Source organism: Sinohyriopsis cumingii, unplaced genomic scaffold (assembly GCF_028554795.1).
Source record: "Sinohyriopsis cumingii isolate HCF-2022 unplaced genomic scaffold, ASM2855479v2 utg000365l, whole genome shotgun sequence".
NCBI classification, from domain to species: Eukaryota; Metazoa; Mollusca; class Bivalvia; order Unionida; family Unionidae; genus Sinohyriopsis; species Sinohyriopsis cumingii.
The window spans coordinates 821,963-849,757 of NW_028315893.1; positions in this window are offsets into that span (position 1 = coordinate 821,963).

Here is a 27,795-nt window from a genome sequence, read left to right on the forward strand (position 1 = left end):
AGCATGCATTTCCTTTTTTTTATCAAAGTATTTTTTTGTTCTCTTGCTGGAAGTGTACTATGCAAAAATAAGAGCCACTCTTGAGTAACATCTAATTTTCATGCACACAATTCATTGTCATATTCCAGAAAATAACAACAACAATCTCACAACTATAACAACAATAAATATTTTTACTACAATAACATCTGCAATGGATTTATTCTTTTCTGAAACGAATTTTCAGGAATTGAATACAATGTCATTTTCTTGGTCAAGACTAAGTAGACTGTTGTGTATACTATAATAATGTTTTAAATGATTATACACTGTTACGGGTCATTTTGTACTTGTTGTTGTGAGGTTTAATGCCATTTTTCAGCACATGATAGGCTATATATGGCGGCCAGTATTATTGGTGGCGGAAGAACCAGGGAAAATCCCGGAAAGAACCACCGACCCACGAGAAGCTATTGACAAGCTTTCTCACATACCCACATTGGCTGAATCCGAGACTCGAACCAGCGCAGACAGGTGAGATGGCAGTGATCCATAACGGAGAGCGCTTTCGACCACTCGGGGCCCCAGGTCATTCTGTAAAGAGCATATTAAATAGTAATGTTGTCCGTTATTATGGGCTTTTACTTTAAGATAATGTTATTTTGTTTGTAAACATGTTAACATGGTTGTGAATTCAGGACATTGGCCTTACCCTCTGAAAAACGTGATCTACCTGCCCTTTTCTTAACAGCTTGCCAATATTTATGTAAACAGACATGACCTTTTTCTGTTCTTTTTTTTAAATCCAAATTTGATGGAAATTCTACTAAGATGAGAGACTATTTCCCAAAAATTGTTTATTGCAACATAACTCAAGAAAGAAGGGGTATACATCATACATGTAATGTTGTTTAAATAAGAATTACTATTCCTATCTTAACATTTGTTGTGGAATAGGTCTTTTAGAAGTGTTCAATAATTATTTGAGGAGATTTATGTGTTTTACTTACCAGTATTCATTGGAATTGCAACGTTTTCATTGACTTTAGGATAATATAACTCTTCATGGATAATTGTGAATTAATTCAAGGGCATATTCTAATTTACATCAATTTGAAACAGCAAGACCATTTGCAAATTTAATATCCTTCACATGTCAAATCATGCAAGATTGGGATTTGATTGGACCACCACTGGGAGTAATGTTATAACATTACACTTTTGGAGATGTGGTATAATTTATAGGACAATTTGGGATTTAATTCACAAAGCTGTTAAGTTCCTTTTAAGGAAATACATTATCTGTTGAATTTTACAAAACTTGATTATTCTTTTATCTGTTCTTTTACTTAGTTGAAGACAATAGAGAGGTAACAAGATAACATGAAAAGTCTTTTACTACAATCCTGATGAAAATATAGTCATCCATGCTTGGGGGGTGGGAGGGTAATGTTTGCAACATGTTCAAGACAGCCAGTGTAACATCAATATTGGATATACCAATGGCAACATTTCCACTTAAAAACAGCTAATTATCATAACTCTGCTGGTGAAAAGCCTATGTTGATATAAGCATACATTTAGGAGGACCAGAGATAGCAACACTTTTAATATGTGCAGCATGGTGGTCATAATGTGAGTCATTTTACACTGTTTTCATTCAGGACTAACTAGACATCTGAAGAACTCTACTGACGAATACCCATCTCAAAATGACTTTCCACTGAAGAGTAGAGCACGAATTTCCAAATGACCATTGGGTCGTCAGTTTAACATTAGTTATGACCAACTGGACATCACAACAACTCTTTCAGTTAAAACACCATGCTGAATTGACCATTACATTGGTCACTGTGGTGGCCTGAGTGGCACCATTTTCATTAGAAACCTTAAGTTTTCAGTAAAATCCACATGTCAATAAGATATCCATTTAGCACAAGAAGTGATGACAAAGTTCTCAAAATAGCCACTATGATAGCCATACTGAAGGTGTAATGATAAAAAACTTACTAATCTTTGAATTTCAATAAATGTCGAAACTCATTAATGTCTGAATTTAAATGTTTAAACTATCCAAGTTATATGTATTCCAAACGTTTGACATGATGCAGTTTTAAGTTCATCTATGGCAACTATAACATTAAAATTGTAAACACAGCTCACTGGTTGAGGATTTCGTTCTCACATTTGTGACTAACAAATGAAAGGATGATGCCAATTAATGCAGCAATATACTGATTAAAAACTACCAACACTTTATTATCATGTAAAAAATTCAAATTGCAACTACAGTAGCTTATCACTGGGAACATATTTCAATATAAATTATGGAAGAATCAGTCACTTTTTATTTGTGTTTTCAAAACAGGTGAATTTGTAGATCCAAACTGCACCTTTTCTTTCTTGGATATAGAAAAGAAAAAATCATAGTGCAGCATGCATTTCCTTTTTTTTTTATCTAAGTATTTTTTTGTTCTCTTGCTGGGAGTATACTATGCAAAAATAAGAGCCACTCTTGAGTAACATCTAATTTTCATGCACACAATTCATTGTCATATTCCACAAAATAACAACAACAATCTCACAACTATAACAACAATAAATACTTTTACTACAATAACATCTGCAATGGATTTATGCTTTTCTGAAACGAATTTTCAGGAATTGAATACAATGTCATTTTCTTCGTCAAGACTAAGTAGACTGTTGTGTATACTATAATAATGTTTTAAATGATTATACACTGTTACGGGTCATTTTGTACTTGTTGTTGTGAGGTTTAATGCCATTTTTCAGCACATGATAGGCTATATATGGCGGCCAGTATTATTGGTGGCGGAAGAACCAGGGAAAATCCCGGAAAGAACCACCGACCCACGAGAAGCTATTGGCAAGCTTTCTCACATACCCACATTGGCTGAATCCGAGACTGGAACCAGCGCAGACAGGTGAGATGGCAGTGATCCATAACGGAGAGCGCTTTCGACCACTCGGGGCCCCAGGTCATTTTGTAAAGAGCATATTAAATAGTAATTTTGTCCGTTATTATGGGTTTTTACTTTAAGATAATGTAACTTTGTTTGTAAGCATGTCAACATGGTTGTGAATTCAGGACATTGGTCTTACCCTCTGAAAAACATGATCTACCTGCCCTTTTCTTAACAGCTTGCCAATATTAATGTAAACAGACATGACCTTTTTCTGTTCTTTTTTTTAAATCCAAATTTGATGGAAATTCTACTGAGATGACAGACTATTTCCCAAGAATTGTTTATTGCAACATAGCTCAAGAAAGAATCGATATACATCATACATGTAATGTTGTTTAAATCAGAATTACCATTCCTATCTTAACATATGTTGTGTAATAGGTCTTTTAGAAGTGTTCTATAATTATTTGAGGAGATTTATGTGTTTTACTTACCAGTATTCATTGGAATTGCAACGTTTTCATTGACTTTAGGATAATCTAACTCTTCATGGATGATTGTGAATTTATTCAAGGGCATATTCTAGGTTACATCAATTTGAAACAGCAAGACCATTTGCAAATTTAATATCCTTCACATGTCAAATCATGCAAGATTGGGATTTGTTTGGACCACCACTGGGAGTAATGTTATAACAGTACACTTTTGGAGATGTGGTATAATTTATAGGACTATTTGGGATTTAATTCACAAAGTTGTTAAGTTCCTTTTCAGGAAATACATTATCTGTTGAATTTTACAAAACTTGATGATTCTTTTGTCTGTTATTTTACTTAGTTGAAGACCATAGAGTGGTAACAAGATAACATGAAAAGTCTTTTACTACAATCCTGATGAAAATATAATCATCCATGCTTGGGGGGGGGGGTAATGTTTGCAACATGTTCAAGACAGCCAGTGTAACATCAATATTGGATATACCAATGGCAATATTTCCACTTAAAAACAGCTAATTATCATAACTCTGCTGGTGAAAACCCTATGTTGATTTAAGCATACATTTAGGAGGAGCAGAGATAGCAACACTTTTAATATGTGCAGCATGGTGGTCATAATGTGAGTCATTTTATATTGTTTTCATTCAGGACTAACTAGACATCTGGAGAACTCTTCTGACGAATACCCATCTCAAAATGACTTTCCACTGAAGAGTAGAGCAATCATTTCAAAATGACCATTGGGTCGTCAGTTTAACATTAGTTATGACCAACTGGACATCACAACAACTCTTTCAGTTAAAACACCATGCTGAATGGACCATTAAATTGGTCACTGTGGTGGCCTGACTGGCACCATTTTCATTAGAAACCTTAAGTTTTTAGTACAATCCACATGTTAATAAGAAATCCATTTAGCACAAGAAGTGATGACAAAGTTCTCAAAATAGCCACTATGATAGCCATACTGAAGGTGTAATGATAAGAAACTTACTAATCTTTGAATTTCAATAAATGTCGAAACTCATGAATGTCTGAATTTAAATGTTTAAACTATATAAGTTATTTTTATTCCAAACGTCTGACATAATGCAGTTTTAAGTTCATCTATGGCAACTATAAAATTAAAATTGTAAACACAGCTCACTGGTTGAGGATTTTGTGCTCATTTGTGACTAACAAACACGAGGATGATGTCAATTAATGCAGCAATATACTGATTAAAAACTACCAACACTTAATTATCATGTAAAAAATTCAAACTGCAACTACAGCAGCTTATCACTGGGAAAATATTTCAATATAAATTAAGGAAGAATCACTCACTTTTTATTTGTGTTTTCAAAACAGGTGAATTGGAAGATCCAAACTGCACCTTTTCTTTCTTGGATACAGAAAAGAAAAATTCATAGTGCAGCATGCATTTCCCTTTTTTTTTATCTAAGTATTTTTTTGTTCTCTTGCCTTTGAGTATACTATGGAAAAATAAGAGCAACTCTTGAGTAACATCTAATTTTCATGCACACAATTCATTGTCATATTCCAGAAAATAACAACAACAATCTCACAACTATAACAACAATAAATACTTTTACTACAATAACATCTGCAATGGATTTATGCTTTCCTGAAACGAATTTTCAGGAATTGAATACAATGTCATTTTCTTGGTCAAGACTAAGTAGACTGTTGTGTATACTATAATGATGTTTTAAATGATTATACACTGTTACGGGTCATTTTGAAGTTGTTGTTGTGAGGTTTAATGCCATTTTCAGCACATGATAGGCTATATATGGCTGCCAGTATTATTGGTGGCGGAAGAACCAGGGAAAATCCCGGAAAGAACCACCGAACAACGAGAAGCTATTGGCAAGCTTTCTCACATACCCACATTGGCTGAATCCGAGACTCGAACCAGCGCAGACAGGTGAGATGGCAGTGATCCATAACGGAGAGCGCTTTCGACCACTCGGGGCCCCAATTCATTTTGTAAAGTGCATATTAAATAGTAATTTTGTCCGTTATTATGGGCTTTTACTTTAAGATAATGTAATTTTGTTTGTAAACATGTTAACATGGTTGTGAATTCAGGACATTGGTCTTACCCTCTGAAAAACATGATCTACCTGCCCTTTTCTTAACAGCTTGCCAATATTAATGTAAACAGACATGACCTTTTTCTGTTCTTTTTTTTAAATCCAAATTTGATGGAAATTCTACTAAGATGACAGACTATTTCCCAAAAATTGTTTATTGCAACATAGCTCAAGAAATAAGGGATATACATCATACATGTAATGTTGTTTACATCAGAATTACTATTCCTATCTTAACATTTGTTGTGGAATAGGTCTTTTAGAAGTGTTCAATAATTATTTTAGGAGATTTATGTATTTTACTTACCAGTATTCATTGGAATTGCAACGTTTTCATTGACTTTAGGATAATCTAACTCTTCATGGATAATTGTGAATTAATTCAAGGGCATATTCTAGGTTACATCAATTTGAAACAGCAAGACCATTTGCAAATTTAATATCATTCACATATCAAATCATGCAAGATTGGGATTTGTTTGGACCACCACTGGAAGTAATATTATAACATTACACTTTTGGAGATGTGGTATAATTTATTGGACTGTTTGGGATTTAATTCACAAAGCTGTTAAGTTCTTTTTAAGGAAATACATTGTCTGTTGAATTTTACAAAACCTGATGATTCTTGTATCTGTTCTTTTACTTAGTTGAAGACCATAGAGTGGTAACAAGATAACATGAAAAGTCTTTTACTACAATCCTGATGAAAATATAATCATCCATGCTGGGGGGGGGTAATGTTTGCAACATGTTCAAGACAGCCAGTGTAACATCAATATTGGATATACCAATGGCAACATTTCCACTTAAAAACAGCTAATTATCATAACTCTGCTGGTGAAAACCCTATGTTGATATAAGCATACATTTAGGAGGAGCAGAGATAGCAACACTTTTAATATGTGCAGCATGGTGGTCATAATGTGAGTCATTTTACATTGTTTTCATTCAGGACTAACTAGACATCTGAAGAACTCTTCTAACGAATACCCATCTCAAAATGACTTTCCACTGAAGAGTAGAGCAAGAATTTCCAAATGACCATTGGGTCGTCAGTTTAACATTAGTTATGACCAACTGGACATCACAACAACTTTTTCAGTTAAAACACCATGCTGAATTGACCATTAAATTGGTCACTTCGGTGGACTTAGTGGCACCATTTTCATTAGAAACCTTAAGTTTTTAGTAAAATCCACATGTTAATAAGAAATCCATTTAGCACAAGAAGTGATGACAAAGTTCTCAAAATAGCCACTATGATAGCCATACTGAAGGTGTAATGATAAAAAACTTACTAATCTTTGAATTTCAATAAATGTCGAAACTCATCAATGTCTGAATTTAGATGTTTAAACTATCCAAGTTATATTTATTCCAAACGTCTGACATAATGCAGTTTTAAGTTCATCTATGGCAACTATAAAATTAAAATTGTAAACACAGCTCACTGGATTTTGTGCTCATTTGTGACTAACAAATACAAGGATGATGTCAATTAATGCAGCAATATACTGATTAAAAACTACCAACACTTAATTATCATGTAAAAAATTCAAACTGCAACTACAGCAGCTTATCACTGGGAAAATATTTCAATATAAATTAAGGAAGAATCACTCACTTTTTATTTGTGTTTTCAAAACAGGTGAATTGGAAGATCCAAACTGCACCTTTTCTTTTTTGGATACAAAAAAGAAAAATTCATAGTGCAGCATGCATTTCCCTTTTTTTTATCTAAGTATTTTTTTTTTTCTCTTGCTGGGAGTATACTATGCAAAAATAAGAGCAACTCTTGAGTAACATCTAATTTTCATGCACACAATTCATTGTCATATTCCAGAAAATAACAACAACAATCTCACAACTATAAGAACAATAAATACTTTTACTACAATAACATCTGCAATGGATTTATGCTTTCCTGAAACGAATTTTCAGGAATTGAATACAATGTCATTTTCTTGGTCAAGACTAAGTAGTCTGTTGTGTATAATATAATAATGTTTTAAATGATTATACACTGTTACGGGTCATTTTGAAGTTGTTGTTGTGAGGTTTAATGCCATTTTTCAGCACATGATAGGCTATATATGGCGGCCAGTATTATTGGTGGCGGAAGAACCAGGGAAAATCCCGGAAAGAACCACCGACCAACGAGAAGCTATTGGCAAGCTTTCTCACATACCCACATTGGCTGAATCCGAGACTCGAACCAGCGCAGACAGGTGAGATGGCAGTGATCCATAACGGAGAGCGCTTTCGACCACTCGGGGCCCCAATTCATTTTGTGAAGAGCATATTAAATAGTAATTTTGTCCGTTATTATGGGCTTTTACTTTAAGATAATGTAATTTTGTTTGTAAACATGTTAACATGGTTGTGAATTCAGGACATTGGTCTTACCCTCTGAAAAACATGATCTACCTGCCCTTTTCTTAACAGCTTGCCAATATTAATGTAAACAGACATGACCTTTTTCTGTTCTTTTTTTTTTAATCCAAATTTGATGGAAATTCTACTAAGATGACAGACTATTTCCCAAAAATTGTTTATTGCAACATAGCTCAAGAAAGAAGGGATATACATCATGCATGTAATGTTGTTTAAATCAGAATTACTATTCCTATCTTAACATTTGTTGTGGAATAGGTCTTTTAGAAGTGTTCAATAATTATATGAGGAGATTTATGTATTTTACTTACCAGTATTCATTGGAATTGCAACGTTTTCATTGACTTTAGGATAATCTAACTCTTCATGGATAATTGTGAATTAATTCAAGGGCATATTCTAGGTTACATCAATTTGAAACAGCAAGACCATTTGCAAATTTAATATCATTCACATATCAAATCATGCAAGATTGGGATTTGTTTGGACCACCACTGGAAGTAATATTATAACATTACACCTTTGGAGATGTGGTATAATTTATTGGACTGTTTGGGATTTAATTCACAAAGCTGTTAAGTTCCTTTTAAGGAAATACATTGTCTGTTGAATTTTACAAAACCTGATGAGTCTTGTATCTGTTCTTTTACTTAGTTGAAGACCATAGAGTGGTAACAAGATAACATGAAAAGTCTTTTACTACAATCCTGATGAAAATATAATCATCCATGCTGTGGGTGGTAATGTTTGCAACATGTTCAAGACAGCCAGTGTAACATCAATATTGGATATACCAATGGCAACATTTCCACTTAAAAACAGCTAATTATCATAACTGCTGGTGAAAACCCTATGTTGATATAAGCATACATTTAGGAGGAGCAGAGATAGCAACACTTTTAATATGTGCAGCATGGTGGTCATAATGTGAGTCATTTTACATTGTTTTCATTCAGGACTAACTAGACATCTGAAGAACTCTTCTAACGAATACCCATCTCAAAATGACTTTCCACTGAAGAGTAGAGCAAGAATTTCCAAATGACCATTGGGTCGTCAGTTTAACATTAGTTATGACCAACTGGACATCACAACAACTTTTTCAGTTAAAACACCATGCTGAATTGACCGTTAAATTAGTCACTTGGGTGGACTGAGTGGCACCATTTTCATTAGAAACCTTAAGTTTTTAGTAAAATCCACATGTTAATAAGAAATCCATTTAGCACAAGAAGTGATGACAAAGTTCTCAAAATAGCCACTATGATAGCCATACTGAAGGTGTAATGATAAAAATCTTACTAATCTTTGAATTTCAATAAATGTCGAAACTCATCAATGTCTGAATTTAAATGTTTAAACTATCCAAGTTATATTTATTCCAAACGTCTGACATAATGCAGTTTTAAGTTCATCTATGGCAACTATAAAATTAAAATTGTAAACACAGCTCACTGGTTGAGGATTTTGTGCTCATTTGTGACTAACAAATACAAGGATGATGTCAATTAATGCAGCAATATACTGATTAAAAACTACCAACACTTAATTATCATGAAAAAAATTCAAACTGCAACTACAGCAGCTTATCACTGGGAAAATATTTCAATATAAATTAAGGAAGAATCACTCACTTTTTATTTGTGTTTTCAAAACAGGTGAATTGGAAGATCCAAACTGCACCTTTTCTTTCTTGGATTCAGAAAAGAAAAATTCATAGTGCAGCATGCATTTCCCTTTTTTTTTATCTAAGTATTTTTTTGTTCTCTTGCTGGGAGTATACTATGGAAAAATAAGAGCAACTCTTGAGTAACATCTAATTTTCATGCACACAATTCATTGTCATATTCCAGAAAATAACAACAACAATCTCACAACTATAACAACAATAAATACTTTTACTACAATAACATCTGCAATGGATTTATGCTTTCCTGAAACGAATTTTCAGGAATTGAATACAATGTCATTTTCTTCGTCAAGACTAAGTAGACTGTTGTGTATGCTATAATAATGTTTTAAATGATTATACACTGTTACGGGTCATTTTGAAGTTGTTGTTGTGAGGTTTAATGCCATTTTTCAGCACATGATAGGCTATATATGGCGGCCAGTATTATTGGTGGCGGAAGAACCAGGGAAAATCCCGGAAAGAACCACCGACCAACGAGAAGCTATTGGCAAGCTTTCTAACATACCCACATTGGCTGATTCCGAGACTCGAACCAGCGCAGACAGGTGAGATGGCAGTGATCCATAACGGAGAGCGCTTTCGACCACTCGGGGCCCCAATTCATTTTGTGAAGAGCATATTAAATAGTAATTTTGTCCGTTATTATGGGCTTTTACTTTAAGATAATGTAATTTTGTTTGTAAACATGTTAACATGGTTGTGAATTCAGGACATTGGTCTTACCCTCTGAAAAACATGATCTACCTGCCCTTTTCTTAACAGCTTGCCAATATTAATGTAAACAGACATGACCTTTTTCTGTTCTTTTTTTTAAATCCAAATTTGATGGAAATTCTACTAAGATGACAGACTATTTCCCAAAAATTGTTTATTGCAACATAGCTCAAGAAAGAAGGGATATACATCATACATGTAATGTTGTTTAAATCAGAATTACTATTCCTATCTTAACATTTGTTGTGGAATAGGTCTTTTAGAAGTGTTCAATAATTATTTGAGGAAATGTATGTGTTTTACTTACCAGTATTCATTGGAATTGCAACGTTTACATTGACTTTAGGATAAACTAACTCTTCATGGATAATTGTGAATTAATTCAAGGGCATATTCTAGGTTACATCAATTTGAAACAGCAAGACCATTTGCAAATTTAATATCATTCACATATCAAATCATGCAAGATTGGGATTTGTTTGGACCACCACTGGAAGTAATATTATAACATTACACTTTTGGAGATGTGGTATAATTTATTGGACTGTTTGGGATTTAATTCACAAAGCTGTTAAGTTCCTTTTAAGGAAATACATTGTCTGTTGAATTTTACAAAACCTGATGAGTCTTGTATCTGTTCTTTTACTTAGTTGAAGACCATAGAGTGGTAACAAGATAACATGAAAAGTCTTTTACTACAATCCTGATGAAAATATAATCATCCATGCTGGGGGGGGGGGGTAATGTTTGCAACATGTTCAAGACAGCCAGTGTAACATCAATATTGGATATACCAATGGCAACATTTCCACTTAAAAACAGCTAATTATCATAACTGCTGGTGAAAACCCTATGTTGATATAAGCATACATTTAGGAGGAGTAGAGATAGCAACACTTTTAATATGTCCAGCATGGTGGTCATAATGTGAGTCATTTTACATTGTTTTCATTCAGGACTAACTAGACATCTGAAGAACTCTTCTAACGAATACCCATCTCAAAATGACTTTCCACTGAAGAGTAGAACAAGAATTTCCAAATGACCATTGGGTCGTCAGTTTAACATTAGTTATGACCAACTGGACATCACAACAACTTTTTCAGTTAAAACACCATGCTGAATTGACCATTAAATTAGTCACTTGGGTGGACTGAGTGGCACCATTTTCATTAGAAACCTTAAGTTTTTAGTAAAATCCACATGTTAATAAGAAATCCATTTAGCACAAGAAGTGATGACAAAGTTCTCAAAATAGCCACTATGATAGCCATACTGAAGGTGTAATGATAAAAAACTTACTAATCTTTGAATTTCAATAAATGTCGAAACTCATCAATGTCTGAATTTAAATGTTTAAACTATCCAAGTTATATTTATTCCAAACGTCTGACATAATGCAGTTTTAAGTTCATCTATGGCAACTATAAAATTAAAATTGTAAACACAGCTCACTGGATTTTGTGCTCATTTGTGACTAACAAATACAAGGATGATGTCAATTAATGCAGCAATATACTGATTAAAAACTACCAACACTTAATTATCATGTAAAAAATTCAAACTGCAACTACAGCAGCTTATCACTGGGAAAATATTTCAATATAAATTAAGGAAGAATCACTCACTTTTTATTTGTGTTTTCAAAACAGGTGAATTGGAAGATCCAAACTGCACCTTTTCTTTCTTGGATACAGAAAAGAAAAATTCATAGTGCAGCATGCATTTCCCTTTTTTTTTATCTAAGTATTTTTTTGTTCTCTTGCTGGGAGTATACTATGGAAAAATAAGAGCAACTCTTGAGTAACATCTAATTTTCATGCACACAATTCATTGTCATATTCCAGAAAATAACAACAACAATCTCACAACTATAACAACAATAAATACTTTTACTACAATAACATCTGCAATGGATTTATTCTTTCCTGAAACGAATTTTCAGGAATTGAATACAATGTCATTTTCTTGGTCAAGACTAAGTAGACTGTTGTGTATACTATAATAATGTTTTAAATGATTATACACTGTTACGGGTCATTTTGAAGTTGTTGTTGTGAGGTTTAATGCCATTTTTCAGCACATGATAGGCTATATATGGCGGCCAGTATTATTGGTGGCGGAAGAACCAGGGAAAATCCCGGAAAGAACCACCTACCAACGAGAAGCTATTGGCAAGCTTTCTCACATACCCACATTGGCTGAATCCGAGACTCGAACCAGCGCAGACAGGTGAGATGGCAGTGATCCATAACGGAGAGCGCTTTCGACCACTCGGGGCCCCAATTCATTTTGTGAAGAGCATATTAAATAGTAATTTTGTCCGTTATTATGGGCTTTTACTTTAAGATAATGTAATTTTGTTTGTAAACATGTTAACATGGTTGTGAATTCAGGACATTGGTCTTACCCTCTGAAAAACATGATCTACCTGCCCTTTTCTTAACAGCTTGCCAATATTAATGTAAACAGACATGACCTTTTTCTGTTCTTTTTTTTTAAATCCAAATTTGATGGAAATTCTACTAAGATGACAGACTATTTCCCAAAAATTGTTTATTGCAACATAGCTCAAGAAAGAAGGGATATACATCATGCATGTAATGTTGTTTAAATCAGAATTACTATTCCTATCTTAACATTTGTTGTGGAATAGGTCTTTTAGAAGTGTTCAATAATTATATGAGGAGATTTATGTATTTTACTTACCAGTATTCATTGGAATTGCAACGTTTTCATTGACTTTAGGATAATCTAACTCTTCATGGATAATTGTGAATTAATTCAAGGGCATATTCTAGGTTACATCAATTTGAAACAGCAAGACCATTTGCAAATTTAATATCATTCACATATCAAATCATGCAAGATTGGGATTTGTTTGGACCACCACTGGAAGTAATATTATAACATTACACCTTTGGAGATGTGGTATAATTTATTGGACTGTTTGGGATTTAATTCACAAAGCTGTTAAGTTCCTTTTAAGGAAATACATTGTCTGTTGAATTTTACAAAACCTGATGAGTCTTGTATCTGTTCTTTTACTTAGTTGAAGACCATAGAGTGGTAACAAGATAACATGAAAAGTCTTTTACTACAATCCTGATGAAAATATAATCATCCATGCTGTGGGTGGTAATGTTTGCAACATGTTCAAGACAGCCAGTGTAACATCAATATTGGATATACCAATGGCAACATTTCCACTTAAAAACAGCTAATTATCATAACTGCTGGTGAAAACCCTATGTTGATATAAGCATACATTTAGGAGGAGCAGAGATAGCAACACTTTTAATATGTCCAGCATGGTGGTCATAATGTGAGTCATTTTACATTGTTTTCATTCAGGACTAACTAGACATCTGAAGAACTCTTCTAACGAATACCCATCTCAAAATGACTTTCCACTGAAGAGTAGAGCAAGAATTTCCAAATGACCATTGGGTCGTCAGTTTAACATTAGTTATGACCAACTGGACATCACAACAACTTTTTCAGTTAAAACACCATGCTGAATTGACCGTTAAATTAGTCACTTGGGTGGACTGAGTGGCACCATTTTCATTAGAAACCTTAAGTTTTTAGTAAAATCCACATGTTAATAAGAAATCCATTTAGCACAAGAAGTGATGACAAAGTTCTCAAAATAGCCACTATGATAGCCATACTGAAGGTGTAATGATAAAAATCTTACTAATCTTTGAATTTCAATAAATGTCGAAACTCATCAATGTCTGAATTTAAATGTTTAAACTATCCAAGTTATATTTATTCCAAACGTCTGACATAATGCAGTTTTAAGTTCATCTATGGCAACTATAAAATTAAAATTGTAAACACAGCTCACTGGTTGAGGATTTTGTGCTCATTTGTGACTAACAAATACAAGGATGATGTCAATTAATGCAGCAATATACTGATTAAAAACTACCTACACTTAATTATCATGAAAAAAATTCAAACTGCAACTACAGCAGCTTATCACTGGGAAAATATTTCAATATAAATTAAGGAAGAATCACTCACTTTTTATTTGTGTTTTCAAAACAGGTGAATTGGAAGATCCAAACTGCACCTTTTCTTTCTTGGATTCAGAAAAGAAAAATTCATAGTGCAGCATGCATTTCCCTTTTTTTTTATCTAAGTATTTTTTTGTTCTCTTGCTGGGAGTATACTATGGAAAAATAAGAGCAACTCTTGAGTAACATCTAATTTTCATGCACACAATTCATTGTCATATTCCAGAAAATAACAACAACAATCTCACAACTATAACAACAATAAATACTTTTACTACAATAACATCTGCAATGGATTTATGCTTTCCTGAAACGAATTTTCAGGAATTGAATACAATGTCATTTTCTTCGTCAAGACTAAGTAGACTGTTGTGTATGCTATAATAATGTTTTAAATGATTATACACTGTTACGGGTCATTTTGAAGTTGTTGTTGTGAGGTTTAATGCCATTTTTCAGCACATGATAGGCTATATATGGCGGCCAGTATTATTGGTGGCGGAAGAACCAGGGAAAATCCCGGAAAGAACCACCGACCAACGAGAAGCTATTGGCAAGCTTTCTAACATACCCACATTGGCTGATTCCGAGACTCGAACCAGCGCAGACAGGTGAGATGGCAGTGATCCATAACGGAGAGCGCTTTCGACCACTCGGGGCCCCAATTCATTTTGTGAAGAGCATATTAAATAGTAATTTTGTCCGTTATTATGGGCTTTTACTTTAAGATAATGTAATTTTGTTTGTAAACATGTTAACATGGTTGTGAATTCAGGACATTGGTCTTACCCTCTGAAAAACATGATCTACCTGCCCTTTTCTTAACAGCTTGCCAATATTAATGTAAACAGACATGACCTTTTCTGTTCTTTTTTTTAAATCCAAATTTGATGGAAATTCTACTAAGATGACAGACTATTTCCCAAAAATTGTTTATTGCAACATAGCTCAAGAAAGAAGGGATATACATCATACATGTAATGTTGTTTAAATCAGAATTACTATTCCTATCTTAACATTTGTTGTGGAATAGGTCTTTTAGAAGTGTTCAATAATTATTTGAGGAAATGTATGTGTTTTACTTACCAGTATTCATTGGAATTGCAACGTTTACATTGACTTTAGGATAAACTAACTCTTCATGGATAATTGTGAATTAATTCAAGGGCATATTCTAGGTTACATCAATTTGAAACAGCAAGACCATTTGCAAATTTAATATCATTCACATATCAAATCATGCAAGATTGGGATTTGTTTGGACCACCACTGGAAGTAATATTATAACATTACACTTTTGGAGATGTGGTATAATTTATTGGACTGTTTGGGATTTAATTCACAAAGCTGTTAAGTTCCTTTTAAGGAAATACATTGTCTGTTGAATTTTACAAAACCTGATGAGTCTTGTATCTGTTCTTTTACTTAGTTGAAGACCATAGAGTGGTAACAAGATAACATGAAAAGTCTTTTACTACAATCCTGATGAAAATATAATCATCCATGCTGGGGGGGGGGTAATGTTTGCAACATGTTCAAGACAGCCAGTGTAACATCAATATTGGATATACCAATGGCAACATTTCCACTTAAAAACAGCTAATTATCATAACTGCTGGTGAAAACCCTATGTTGATATAAGCATACATTTAGGAGGAGTAGAGATAGCAACACTTTTAATATGTCCAGCATGGTGGTCATAATGTGAGTCATTTTACATTGTTTTCATTCAGGACTAACTAGACATCTGAAGAACTCTTCTAACGAATACCCATCTCAAAATGACTTTCCACTGAAGAGTAGAACAAGAATTTCCAAATGACCATTGGGTCGTCAGTTTAACATTAGTTATGACCAACTGGACATCACAACAACTTTTTCAGTTAAAACACCATGCTGAATTGACCATTAAATTAGTCACTTGGGTGGACTGAGTGGCACCATTTTCATTAGAAACCTTAAGTTTTTAGTAAAATCCACATGTTAATAAGAAATCCATTTAGCACAAGAAGTGATGACAAAGTTCTCAAAATAGCCACTATGATAGCCATACTGAAGGTGTAATGATAAAAAACTTACTAATCTTTGAATTTCAATAAATGTCGAAACTCATCAATGTCTGAATTTAAATGTTTAAACTATCCAAGTTATATTTATTCCAAACGTCTGACATAATGCAGTTTTAAGTTCATCTATGGCAACTATAAAATTAAAATTGTAAACACAGCTCACTGGATTTTGTGCTCATTTGTGACTAACAAATACAAGGATGATGTCAATTAATGCAGCAATATACTGATTAAAAACTACCAGCACTTAATTATCATGTAAAAAATTCAAACTGCAACTACAGCAGCTTATCACTGGGAAAATATTTCAATATAAATTAAGGAAGAATCACTCACTTTTTATTTGTGTTTTCAAAACAGGTGAATTGGAAGATCCAAACTGCACCTTTTCTTTCTTGGATACAGAAAAGAAAAATTCATAGTGCAGCATGCATTTCCCTTTTTTTTTATCTAAGTATTTTTTTGTTCTCTTGCTGGGAGTATACTATGGAAAAATAAGAGCAACTCTTGAGTAACATCTAATTTTCATGCACACAATTCATTGTCATATTCCAGAAAATAACAACAACAATCTCACAACTATAACAACAATAAATACTTTTACTACAATAACATCTGCAATGGATTTATTCTTTCCTGAAACGAATTTTCAGGAATTGAATACAATGTCATTTTCTTGGTCAAGACTAAGTAGACTGTTGTGTATACTATAATAATGTTTTAAATGATTATACACTGTTACGGGTCATTTTGAAGTTGTTGTTGTGAGGTTTAATGCCATTTTTCAGCACATGATAGGCTATATATGGCGGCCAGTATTATTGGTGGCGGAAGAACCAGGGAAAATCCCGGAAAGAACCACCTACCAACGAGAAGCTATTGGCAAGCTTTCTCACATACCCACATTGGCTGAATCCGAGACTCGAACCAGCGCAGACAGGTGAGATGGCAGTGATCCATAACGGAGAGCGCTTTCGACCACTCGGGGCCCCAATTCATTTTGTGAAGAGCATATTAAATAGTAATTTTGTCCGTTATTATGGGCTTTTACTTTAAGATAATGTAATTTTGTTTGTAAACATGTTAACATGGTTGTGAATTCAGGACATTGGTCTTACCCTCTGAAAAACATGATCTACCTGCCCTTTTCTTAACAGCTTGCCAATATTAATGTAAACAGACATGACCTTTTTCTGTTCTTTTTTTAAATCCAAATTTGATGGAAATTCTACTAAGATGACAGACTATTTCCCAAAAATTGTTTATTGCAACATAGCTCAAGAAAAAAGGGATATACATCATACATGTAATGTTGTTTAAATCAGAATTACTATTGCTATCTTAACATTTGTTGTGGAATAGGTCTTTTAGAAGTGTTCAATAATTATTTGAGGAGATTTATGTATTTTACTTACCAGTATTCATTGGAATTGCAACGTTTTCATTGACTTTAGGATAAACTAACTCTTCATGGATAATTGTGAATTAATTCAAGGGCATATTCTAGGTTACATCAATTTGAAACAGCAAGACCATTTGCAAATTTAATATCATTCACATATCAAATCATGCAAGATTGGGATTTGTTTGGACCACCACTGGAAGTAATATTATAACATTACACTTTTGGAGATGTGGTATAATTTATCGGACTGTTTGGGATTTAATTCACAAAGCTGTTAAGTTCCTTTTAAGGAAATACATTGTCTGTTGAATTTTACAAAACCTGATGAGTCTTGTATCTGTTCTTTTACTTAGTTGAAGACCATAGAGTGGTAACAAGATAACATCAAAAGTCTTTTACTACAATCCTCATGAAAATATAATCATCCATGCTGGGGGTGGTAATGTTTGCAACATGTTCAAGACAGCCAGTGTAACATCATAATTGGATATACCAATGGCAACATTTCCACTTAAAAACAGCTAATTATCATAACTCTGCTGGTGAAAACCCTATGTTGATATAAGCATACATTTAGGAGGACCAGAGATAGCAACACTTTTAATATGTGCAGCATGTTGGTCATAATGTGAGTCATTTTACATTGTTTTCATTCAGGACTAACTAGACATCTGAAGAACTCTTCTAACGAATACCCATCTCAAAATGACTTTCCACTGAAGAGTAGAGCAAGAATTTCCAAATGACCATTGGGTCGTCAGTTTAACATTAGTTATGACCAACTGGACATCACAACAACTTTTTCAGTTTAAACACATGCTGAATTGACCATTAAATTGGTCACTTGGGTGGACTGAGTGGCACCATTTTCATTAGAAACCTTAAGTTTTTAGTAAAATCCACATGTTAATAAGAAATCCATTTAGCACAAGAAGTGATGACAAAGTTCTCAAAATAGCCACTATGATAGCCATACTGAAGGTGTAATGATACAAATCTTACTAATCTTTGAATTTCAATAAATGTCGAAACTCATCAATGTCTGAATTTAAATGTTTAAACTATCCAAGTTATATTTATTCCAAACGTCTGACATAATGCAGTTTTAAGTTCATCTATGGCAACTATAAAATTAAAATTGTAAACACAGCTCACTGGTTGAGGATTTTGTGCTCATTTGTGACTAACAAATACAAGGATGATGTCAATTAATGCAGCAATATACTGATTAAAAACTACCAACACTTAATTATCATGTAAAAAATTCAAACTGCAACTACAGCAGCTTATCACTGGGAAAATATTTCAATATAAATTAAGGAAGAATCACTCACTTTTTATTTGTGTTTTCAAAACAGGTGAATTGGAAGATCCAAACTGCACCTTTTCTTTCTTGGATACAGAAAAGAAAAATTCATAGTGCAGCATGCATTTCCCTTTTTTTTATCTAAGTATTTTTTTGTTCTCTTGCTGGGAGTATACTATGGAAAAATAAGAGCAACTCTTGAGTAACATCTAATTTTCATGCACACAATTCATTGTCATATTCCAGAAAATAACAACAACAATCTCACAACTATAACAACAATAAATACTTTTACTACAATAACATCTGCAATGGATTTATTCTTTCCTGAAACGAATTTTCAGGAATTGAATACAATGTCATTTTCTTGGTCAAGACTAAGTAGACTGTTGTGTATACTATAATAATGTTTTAAATGATTATACACTGTTACGGGTCATTTTGAAGTTGTTGTTGTGAGGTTTAATGCCATTTTTCAGCACATGATAGGCTATATATGGCGGCCAGTATTATTGGTGGCGGAAGAACCAGGGAAAATCCCGGAAAGAACCACCTACCAACGAGAAGCTATTGGCAAGCTTTCTCACATACCCACATTGGCTGAATCCGAGACTCGAACCAGCGCAGACAGGTGAGATGGCAGTGATCCATAACGGAGAGCGCTTTCGACCACTCGGGGCCCCAGGTCATTTTGTGAAGAGCATATTAAATAGTAATTTTGTCCGTTATTATGGGCTTTTACTTTAAGATAATGTAATTTTGTTTGTAAACATGTTAACATGGTTGTGAATTCAGGACATTGGTCTTACCCTCTGAAAAACATGATCTACCTGCCCTTTTCTTAACAGCTTGCCAATATTAATGTAAACAGACATGACCTTTTTCTGTTCTTTTTTTAAATCCAAATTTGATGGAAATTTTACTAAGATGACAGACTATTTCCCAAAAATTGTTTATTGCAACATAGCTCAAGAAAAAAGGGATATACATCATACATGTAATGTTGTTTAAATCAGAATTACTATTGCTATCTTAACATTTGTTGTGGAATAGGTCTTTTAGAAGTGTTCAATAATTATTTGAGGAGATTTATGTATTTTACTTACCAGTATTCATTGGAATTGCAACGTTTTCATTGACTTTAGGATAATCTAACTCTTCATGGATAATTGTGAATTAATTCAAGGGCATATTCTAGGTTACATCAATTTGAAACAGCAAGACCATTTGCAAATTTAATATCATTCACATATCAAATCATGCAAGATTGGGATTTGTTTGGACCACCACTGGAAGTAATATTATAACATTACACTTTTGGAGATGTGGTATAATTTATAGGACTGTTTGGGATTTAATTCACAAAGCTGTTAAGTTCCTTTTAAGGAAATACATTGTCTGTTGAATTTTACAAAACCTGATGATTCTTGTATCTGTTCTTTTACTTAGTTGAAGACCATAGAGTGGTAACAAGATAACATGAAAAGTCTTTTACTACAATCCTGATGAAAATATAATCATCCATGCTGGGGGTGGTAATGTTTGCAACATGTTCAAGACAGCCAGTGTAACATCAATATTGGATATACCAATGGCAACATTTCCACTTAAAAACAGCTAATTATCATAACTCTGCTGGTGAAAACCCTATGTTGATATAAGCATACATTTAGGAGGAGCAGAGATAGCAACACTTTTAATATGTGCAGCATGGTGGTCATAATGTGAGTCATTTTACATTGTTTTCATTCAGGACTAACTAGACATCTGAAGAACTCTTCTAACGAATACCCATCTCAAAATGACTTTCCACTGAAGAGTAGAGCAGGAATTTCCAAATGACCATTGGGTCGTCAGTTTAACATTAGTTATGACCAACTGGACATCACAACAACTTTTTCAGTTAAAACACCATGCTGAATTGACCATTAAATTGGTCACTTGGGTGGACTGAGTGGCACCATTTTCATTAGAAACCTTAAGTTTTTAGTAAAATCCACATGTTAATAAGAAATCCATTTAGCACAAGAAGTGATGACAAAGTTCTCAAAATAGCCACTATGATAGCCATACTGAAGGTGTAATGATAAAAAACTTACTAATCTTTGAATTTCAATAAATGTCGAAACTCATCAATGTCTGAATTTAAATGTTTAAACTATCCAAGTTATATTTATTCCAAACGTCTGACATAATGCAGTTTTAAGTTCATCTATGGCAACTATAAAATTAAAATTGTAAACACAGCTCACTGGATTTTGTGCTCATTTGTGACTAACAAATACAAGGATGATGTCAATTAATGCAGCAATATACTGATTAAAAACTACCAACACTTAATTATCATGTAAAAAATTCAAACTGCAACTACAGCAGCTTATCACTGGGAAAATATTTCAATATAAATTAAGGAAGAATCACTCACTTTTTATTTGTGTTTTCAAAACAGGTGAATTGGAAGATCCAAACTGCACCTTTTCTTTCTTGGATACAGAAAAGAAAAATTCATAGTGCAGCATGCATTTCCTTTTTTTTTTATCTAAGTAGTTGTTTGTTCTCTTGCTGGGAGTATACTATGCAAAAATAAGAGCAACTCTTGAGTAACATCTAATTTTCATGCACACAATTCATTGTCATATTCCAGAAAATAACAACAACAATCTCACAACTATAACAACAATAAATACTTTTACTACAATAACATCTGCAATTTATTTATGCTTTTCTGAAACGAATTTTCAGGAATTGAATACAATGTCATTTTCTTGGTCAAGACTAAGTAGACTGTTGTGTATACTATAATGATGTTTTAAATGATTATACACTGTTACGGGTCATTTTGAAGTTGTTGTTGTGAGGTTTAATGTCATTTTCAGCACATAATAGGCTATATATGGCGGCCAGTATTATTGGTGGCGGAAGAACCAGGGAAAATCCCGGAAAGAACCACCGACCAACGAGAAGCTATTGGCAAGCTTTCTCACATACCCACATAGGCTGAATCCGAGACTCGAACCAGCGCAGACAGGTGAGATGGCAGTGATCCATAACGGAGAGCGCTTTCGACCACTCGGGGCCCCAATTCATTTTGTAAAGAGCATATTAAATAATAATTTTGTCCGTTATTATGGGCTTTTACATTAAGATAATGTAATTTTGTTTGTAAACATGTTAACATGGTTGTGAATTCAGGACATTGGTCTTACCCTCTGAAAAACATGATCTACCTGCCCTTTTCTTAACAGCTTGCCAATATTAATGTAAACAGACATGACCTTTTTCTGGTCTTTTTTTTAAATCAAAATTTGATGGAAATTCTACTAAGATGACAGACTATTTCCCAAAAATTGTTTATTGCAACATAGCTCAAGAAAGAAGGGATATACATCATACATGTAATGTTGTTTACATCATAATTACTATTCCTATCTTAACATTTGTTGTGGAATAGGTCTTTTAGAAGTGTTCAATAATTATTTGAGGAGATTTATGTATTTTACTTACCAGTATTCATTGGAATTGCAACGTTTTCATTGACTTTAGGATAATCTAACTCTTCATGGATAATTGAGAATTAATTCAAGGGCATATTCTAGGTTACATCAATTTGAAACAGCAAGACCATTTGCAAATTTAATATCATTCACATATCAAATCATGCAAGATTGGGATTTGTTTGGACCACCACTGGAAGTAATATTATAACATTACACTTTTGGAGATGTGGTATAATTTATTGGACTGTTTGGGATTTAATTCACAAAGCTGTTAAGTTCCTTTTAAGGAAATACATTGTCTGTTGAATTTTACAAAACCAGATGAGTCTTGTATCTGTTCTTTTACTTAGTTGAAGACCATAGAGTGGTAACAAGATAACATGAAAAGTCTTTTACTACAATCCTGATGAAAATATAATCATCCATGCTGGGGGTGGTAATGTTTGCAACATGTTCAAGACAGCCAGTGTAACATCAATATTGGATATATCAATGGCAACATTTCCACTTAAAAACAGCTAATTATCATAACTCTGCTGGTGAAAACCCTATGTTGATATAAGCATACATTTAGGAGGAGCAGAGATAGCAACACTTTTAATATGTGCAGCATGTTGGTCATAATGTGAGTCATTTTACATTGTTTTCATTCAGGACTAACTAGACATCTGAAGAACTCTTCCAACGAATACCCATCTCAAAATGACTTTCCACTCAAGAGTAGAGCAAGAATTTCCAAATGACCATTGTGTCGTCAGTTTAACATTAGTTATGACCAACTGGACATCACAACAACTTTTTCAGTTAAAACACCATGCTGAATTGACCATTAAATTGGTCACTTGGGTGGAGTGAGTGGCACCATTTTCATTAGAAACCTTAAGTTTTTAGTAAAATCCACATGTTAATAAGAAATCCATTTAGCACAAGAAGTGATGACAAAGTTCTCAAAATAGCCACTATGATAGCCATGCTGAAGGTGTAATGATAAAAAACTTACTAATCTTTGAATTTCAATAAATGTCGAAACTCATCAATGTCTGAATTTAAATGTTTAAACTATCCAAGTTATATTTATTCCAAACGTCTGACATAATGCAGTTTTAAGTTCATCTATGGCAACTATAAAATTAAAATTGTAAACACAGCTCACTGGATTTTGTGCTCATTTGTCACTAACAAATACAAGGATGATGTCAATTAATGCAGCAATATACTGATTAAAAACTACCAACACTTAATTATCATGTAAAAAATTCAAACTGCAACTACAGCAGCTTATCACTGGGAAAATATTTCAATATAAATTAAGGAAGAATCACTCACTTTTTATTTGTGTTTTCAAAACAGGTGAATTGGAAGATCCAAACTGCACCTTTTCTTTTTTGGATACAAAAAAGAAAAATTCATAGTGCAGCATGCATTTCCCATTTTTTTTATCTAAGTATTTTTTTGTTCTCTTGCTGGGAGTATACTATAGAAAAATAAGAGCAACTCTTGAGTAACATCTAATTTTCATGCACACAATTCATTGTCATATTCCAGAAAATAACAACAACAATCTCACAACTATAACAACAATAAATACTTTTACTACAATAACATCTGCAATGGATTTATTCTTTCCTGAAACGAATTTTCAGGAATTGAATACAATGTCATTTTCTTGGTCAAGACTAAGTAGACTGTTGTGTATACTATAATAATGTTTTAAATGATTATACACTGTTACGGGTCATTTTGAAGTTGTTGTTGTGAGGTTTAATGCCATTTTTCAGCACATGATAGGCTATATATGGCGGCCAGTATTATTGGTGGCGGAAGAACCAGGGAAAATCCCGGAAAGAACCACCTACCAACGAGAAGCTATTGGCAAGCTTTCTCACATACCCACATTGGCTGAATCCGAGACTCGAACCAGCGCAGACAGGTGAGATGGCAGTGATCCATAACGGAGAGCGCTTTCGACCACTCGGGGCCCCAATTCATTTTGTGAAGAGCATATTAAATAGTAATTTTGTCCGTTATTATGGGCTTTTACTTTAAGATAATGTAATTTTGTTTGTAAACATGTTAACATGGTTGTGAATTCAGGACATTGGTCTTACCCTCTGAAAAACATGATCTACCTGCCCTTTTCTTAACAGCTTGCCAATATTAATGTAAACAGACATGACCTTTTTCTGTTCTTTTTTTAAATCCAAATTTGATGGAAATTCTACTAAGATGACAGACTATTTCCCAAAAATTGTTTATTGCAACATAGCTCAAGAAAAAAGGGATATACATCATACATGTAATGTTGTTTAAATCAGAATTACTATTGCTATCTTAACATTTGTTGTGGAATAGGTCTTTTAGAAGTGTTCAATAATTATTTGAGGAGATTTATGTATTTTACTTACCAGTATTCATTGGAATTGCAACGTTTTCATTGACTTTAGGATAAACTAACTCTTCATGGATAATTGTGAATTAATTCAAGGGCATATTCTAGGTTACATCAATTTGAAACAGCGAGACCATTTGCAAATTTAATATCATTCACATATCAAATCATGCAAGATTGGGATTTGTTTGGACCACCACTGGAAGTAATATTATAACATTACACTTTTGGAGATGTGGTATAATTTATAGGACTGTTTGGGATTTAATTCACAAAGCTGTTAAGTTCCTTTTAAGGAAATACATTGTCTGTTGAATTTTACAAAACCTGATGAGTCTTGTATCTGTTCTTTTACTTAGTTGAAGACCATAGAGTGGTAACAAGATAACATCAAAAGTCTTTTACTACAATCCTCATGAAAATATAATCATCCATGCTGGGGGTGGTAATGTTTGCAACATGTTCAAGACAGCCAGTGTAACATCATAATTGGATATACCAATGGCAACATTTCCACTTAAAAACAGCTAATTATCATAACTCTGCTGGTGAAAACCCTATGTTGATATAAGCATACATTTAGGAGGACCAGAGATAGCAACACTTTTAATATGTGCAGCATGTTGGTCATAATGTGAGTCATTTTACATTGTTTTCATTCAGGACTAACTAGACATCTGAAGAACTCCTCTAACGAATACCCATCTCAAAATGACTTTCCACTGAAGAGTAGAGCAAGAATTTCCAAATGACCATTGGGTCGTCAGTTTAACATTAGTTATGACCAACTGGACATCACAACAACTTTTTCAGTTTAAACACATGCTGAATTGACCATTAAATTGGTCACTTGGGTGGACTGAGTGGCACCATTTTCATTAGAAACCTTAAGTTTTTAGTAAAATCCACATGTTAATAAGAAATCCATTTAGCACAAGAAGTGATGACAAAGTTCTCAAAATAGCCACTATGATAGCCATACTGAAGGTGTAATGATAAAAAACTTACTAATCTTTGAATTTCAATAAATGTCGAAACTCATCAATGTCTGAATTTAAATGTTTAAACTATCCAAGTTATATTTATTCCAAACGTCTGACATAATGCAGTTTTAAGTTCATCTATGGCAACTATAAAATTAAAATTGTAAACACAGCTCACTGGATTTTGTGCTCATTTGTGACTAACAAATACAAGGATGATGTCAATTAATGCAGCAATATACTGATTAAAAACTACCAACACTTAATTATCATGTAAAAAATTCAAACTGCAACTACAGCAGCTTATCACTGGGAAAATATTTCAATATAAATTAAGGAAGAATCACTCACTTTTTATTTGTGTTTTCAAAACAGGTGAATTGAAAGATCCAAACTGCACCTTTTCTTTCTTGGATACAGAAAAGAAAAATTCATAGTGCAGCATGCATTTCCCTTTTTTTTTATCTAAGTATTTTTTTGTTCTCTTGCTGGGAGTATACTATGGAAAAATAAGAGCAACTCTTGAGTAACATCTAATTTTCATGCACACAATTCATTGTCATATTCCAGAAAATAACAACAACAATCTCACAACTATAACAACAATAAATACTTTTACTACAATAACATCTGCAATGGATTTATGCTTTCCTGAAACGAATTTTCAGGAATTGAATACAATGTCATTTTCTTGGTCAAGACTAAGTAGTCTGTTGTGTATAATATAATAATGTTTTAAATGATTATACACTGTTACGGGTCATTTTGAAGTTGTTGTTGTGAGGTTTAATGCCATTTTTCAGCACATGATAGGCTATATATGGCGGCCAGTATTATTGGTGGCGGAAGAACCAGGGAAAATCCCGGAAAGAACCACCTACCAACGAGAAGCTATTGGCAAGCTTTCTCACATACCCACATTGGCTGAATCCGAGACTCGAACCAGCGCAGACAGGTGAGATGGCAGTGATCCATAACGGAGAGCGCTTTCGACCACTCGGGGCCCCAATTCATTTTGTGAAGAACATATTAAATAGTAATTTTGTCCGTTATTATGGGCTTTTACTTTAAGATAATGTAATTTTGTTTGTAAACATGTTAACATGGTTGTGAATTCAGGACATTGGTCTTACCCTCTGAAAAACATGATCTACCTGCCCTTTTCTTAACAGCTTGCCAATATTAATGTAAACAGACATGACCTTTTTCTGTTCTTTTTTTAAATCCAAATTTGATGGAAATTCTACTAAGATGATAGACTATTTCCCAAAAATTGTTTATTGCAACATAGCTCAAGAAAAAAGGGATATACATCATACATGTAATGTTGTTTAAATCAGAATTACTATTCCTATCTTAACATTTGTTGTGGAATAGGTCTTTTAGAAGTGTTCAATAATTATTTGAGGAGATTTATGTATTTTACTTACCAGTATTCATTGGTATTGCAACGTTTTCATTGACTTTAGGATAATCTAACTCTTCATGGATAATTGTGAATTAATTCAAGGGCATATTCTAGGTTACATCAATTTGAAACAGCAAGACCATTTGCAAATTTAATATCATTCACATATCAAATCATGCAAGATTGGGATTTGTTTGGACCACCACTGGAAGTAATATTATAACATTACACTTTTGGAGATGTGGTATAATTTATTGGACTGTGTGGGATTTAATTCACAAAGCTGTTAAGTTCCTTTTAAGGAAATACATTGTCTGTTGAATTTTACAAAACCTGATGAGTCTTGTATCTGTTCTTTTACTTAGTTGAAGACCATAGAGTGGTAACAAGATAACATGAAAAGT